At 40.6% G+C, this 4439-nt stretch overlaps 1 pseudogene; it reads right to left on the reverse strand.

Moving 5' to 3' along the window:
- Positions 1–2590: 2590 nt before the first annotated feature.
- On the reverse strand, positions 2591–3020 carry LOC102841129 (annotated as a pseudogene).
- Positions 3021–4439: the final 1419 nt, after the last annotated feature.

The following is a 4439-nucleotide window of genomic DNA, read 5'->3' on the forward strand; positions in this document are numbered from 1 at the left end:
ATAGTATAATTTCTTTTTCTTAGTCTTTTACAGTAGTGGTCCTATGCAGTATTTCTCTTTTTGTGACTGACTAATTTCACTCAGCATAATATCCTCCAGGTTCATGCATGTTAAGCAGTGGCTTACCGCTTCCTTGTTATTCTTCAATGTAGCATAATATTCCATTGTGTGTATATACCACAATTTGTTTATCTATTCTTCAGTTGTTGGGCACTTTGGCTATCTCCATCTTTTTGCTTCAATATTGCTTTTTGACAATGATAAACGCAGAAGCTTAATTTACCATTATTTTTTTGCTTATGTCCTGTGTATCAGGGAATGTACTAGGATATAGTGAAATACAGCTTAATTTCTTTAATAAGCAAATTTCTTATTTAACAGTTATGTTCCTGAAAGGAAACACTCTACTCCTGGATTTTTCTTCTTGATGGTACTGAGATGCCCCATTCCATTTTCTGAGAAGGCTCATTTAAAATCCAGCAGTATGACACAATTGATCAACCAAAATTAACCCTGTTAATAATCATTTGCACTTGAATCATATAATTCTTCCAGCCTCTGTCTTCACCTTCTCTTACCCAGACTCATGAGGAAAAAAAATATCATTTGGTAGGAGTTACAAAGACTATGGGTAGAAGAGTCATCATATGAAGTAATTCACTGCATTGTAGTGCTTAACCCATGGTTTTTAAAGTACTTTTGTTGTGATTTAATTTATGAATTTGTATAGGTAAACACTCCCATACATTTTAACCTAAAAACGTTCCTTTAGCTTTGTCTCATCAGTTTGGATATATTGTCAGGAGGGACCAGTCACTGGAGAAGTATATCATGTTTGGTAAGGTGGAGGGTCAGAGAAAAAGAGGAAGACCCCAACGAGATGGATTGGCCAAGTGGCAGCTTCGATGGACTCAAGCATGGCAACAGTAGTGAGGTTGGCCCAGCATCAGGCAGTGTTTCATTCTGCTGTGCATAAGGTCACTATGGGTCAGTACAGACTCGATGGCACCTAACAAAAACAACATCAGTTTTTTAACCTATACTATTGACTATAGGATTAATGATACACGCTGTATTTGTTATCATTATTAGAATTATCAAATGGTATATGAAAGCTACTTCCAATGTAATTTCTCAGAAAGGTAGTATGCTGCCCATGAAAACAAGATATACTCTATGAATGGACTTGAGCCGCTTTAAGGTTTATAGCTTAGTGACCAGCTACATAGTTCTTACATTAGAGCCCTGCTCCATATTTACCCTCATAAGATGGTTATTGAAGACTAGGTATTATAGTAAGGAGCCCTGACAGTGTAGTAAGTTATACACTGGAATGTTAATCACAAGGTCAGCAATTCCAATCCACCAGGTGCTCCGTTGGAGAAAGTTAAGGCTTTCTGCTCCCATAAAGACTTACAGCCTCCAAAACCCTATACAGGGTATCTCTAAGTCAGAAATGACTTGACAACACATAGCCAGCATTGCGTTGAGTTGGAACTGACTTCACAGCACTTAACAGCAACAACAATCAAATATTTAAACCTAGGGAGGGACACTTTGCCTTAGATAGAGTGTGACTGAAAGTAGATTACAATGCCGGGGGACAGGGGGTGGGGACAGTTTTGCTCTCTGGCTTACAGAGAAAACCAGGGTACTTGCCTGAGCACGTTCTTAATGAACGTAAGTTAAAAGTTAGGGTCCGAGTGGCTAAGACTCACTGGCCCTTTGGTTATGAGTCATACTCAGACCTCCATGTGGCCAGGTGTTTGAAGTCCCAGAGGCAATCCTGTAAATGTTTTAAATCAGCAGCTGTGTACACATCCTAATCTTGGTCCTTTTGCTGTTTCTGTAGTCCTACCTGAGAGAGTAATGAATTGGCCTGATGGCTATAGAGCATCAGCCATGGCCTCTGGGCTGGCCTGGTTTACAGTGAGATTGTTGTTGTTGATTTTGTTGAAGTGCTGTTGAGCACTTTAAGAATACTAGATGTGTGAGTAGACTTTAATCTGGTTGGTTTTTAACTTTCACCTAAGATGTTGGTTATTGTTGTAAAGTGCTATCAAGTCGGGTCCAACTCATAGTGACACTCTATAGTTTTCTAAGGAGTGACTGGTGAGTTTGAACTGCCAACTTTGCGGTTCATACCGATGAATTTTGAAAGAGCTTCATGTTGCTTTTCATAAATGTTTTATGTTTAAAAGGATTTCACTTAAAAACAGTCTCCTACAGGTCAGTGGAGTTGTTTTTACCCACTCAAGCACACACCATACCCACCACCCCTCACTTTGTCATTATCCAAATATAAGTCAGGAAGGAAAGCTTTTAGTTTCACACCTTGGTTATGCCTGGAGAACTGGCTTGTCACAGACACACTTCTCTGCTAGGAGACAATGTTGGTACAGGAGTACAATATTTCTAGTTTGTTTTTCCAAGTATGTACAACATGCAGCCCTGCTGTATCAGGTTAACATATGCTCAGGGGAAGATGAGGTGAGGATTCATAGAAAACAGTCAAATGGATATCAGAAGGACTTTCTCTTTCAGAGTTCCCCTCTCTTTATTTGTAAAGGTTACCCAATAATTTCTTTGATTATACTGCATACTTCTGAGTCCTTTCTCGATCTATTCAGTTGTACTTTTCTCTCTCTGTTTTGTAGATCCGAGCAATCTCAGGCACTAAGGGACTGTCTGGATTGGGATTACATAGCAGAGTACAGATGGACAAGAGGACTTTTGGAATAGTGCTGGAGACCACTGTGCCAGGAGAATATCAAGACAAATGCTGCCATTACTGTTCATATTTGGATGCTGAATTCTTGTTGTAAAAGCAACCTTAGGTGGCTTGAAGGGCTAATCTGTCAGGAAATGAATTGTCAAGAATAATACTCCAGGGACTATCGTTTGTCCCCATTATTGTAGCTCGCCAATGGAACATGTATCTCGCACAGGACCTGCTGAGCACTGTGCTGGGAGCCCAGTGTCAGGTGGTTCAATTCCTTGTGGGTTCTCTTCACAGCCATGGTGGAGGTGGGTGGCGGTGGCCCCCGGAGTGGGGATAGGAATGAGGAAGGGGCAAGGGTTGGCCAGGCAGGATTTTTATATGTTGTTGTGTTCAGTGTGTCTCTTTTCACAGGAAGTTCATGCTCCAACCAGGTAACTCACTGCAGTACTTTGTCTAGGTGGCAAAAGAGTACCAGCTCCTTTGAATCAGATACAATAATTTACTATAATTTAAGTGGGTGAGTTTTAAGACCTGTTAATAGAAGCTTAAAGTCTCAAAGAGGGGTTGAGCGCATAGGGACAGCCATTTTGAGAGCAGAACTATTAGAAGTTCAAAGCTATCAGCTGCTTCTCAGAAACCCTATACAGGGTCTCTATGACTTGGGACTGACTCAATAACACTTAAAAGGAACAAAAACAACAAGGAATAAATATAATCAAGCACTGCCTAAAAGTGACTTATACACATTATATACTTGCTTCTTAAATATGTTTGTTTATATTTAAGCTTTCCAATGTGAATTGAGTAAAGCTAAATATTTTAGCTTTTTATTGTGAATTGAGTGAAGGCTTACAGACAAGTTCATCAATTTCACATTCACCAAGACACGCACTTGGTTTCATCTCAGTGATTGCAATCCCCTCCATGTAACAACAGTTGTCCTACTTCCTGCGGTTTCCTATTTCCATTCCACCCACCTTCCCGTCACTTCTCAATTTTGTCCTTCGGTAAATGTTGCCATTTTGATTTTGAATGATTGACTGTTCCATCATTTATAGTGAGCATACCTTACTTAGTGTTGTTCCTCCCTCGTCCCGCCCCACCCCCACCCCCCAATATATATACCTGTCTATTGCTTGGCTGAAAGTTGGGCTACAAGACTGAGTTCCTGTCCAGACCTGAAGGCTGGTTGAGGGCCATAGTCTCAGGTTCCTCCAGCCTCTTTCTGTTTGTTTTGTTTAAATAATTTTGAGTTTTGTACTACCTATTTTGCCAGTCTATCTTGGACTTTCTCATGTGATCTGTTTCAGATCACTTGGTAGTGGTAGCTGGGTACCATCTAGTTCTTCTGGTTCCAGAGTCATGGAGACACTGAAAACCAGAAAACATGTTCCATTTATCAATGTGTTTTTACAGCTGTAGAATAGAATGTGTATAATGGCTTGGTGCTGCCTGGAGCCTGATCCCTATTTTGATAAGGAGTGGCTATCTGGACAAACAGGCACCGAGATAATCATGCCCTCCTCTGAGATATTTATTGGGACATTATGACCACCTTGTGATTTAGTGTGAATGCTTGAAATGGCACCCCTGCATGGAGTATGGAGTCCTGGTGTGGCACTTCAGAATAATGCGCTGGTCAGTTTGAACCTCAAGGTTGGCAGTTCAAGCTCATCAGACATTCCTTGGAAACCTTATACAGGGTTGCTATGAGTCC

This window comes from Chrysochloris asiatica, unplaced genomic scaffold (assembly GCF_000296735.1).
Source record: "Chrysochloris asiatica unplaced genomic scaffold, ChrAsi1.0 scaffold00140, whole genome shotgun sequence".
Lineage (NCBI taxonomy): Eukaryota > Metazoa > Chordata > Mammalia > Afrosoricida > Chrysochloridae > Chrysochloris > Chrysochloris asiatica.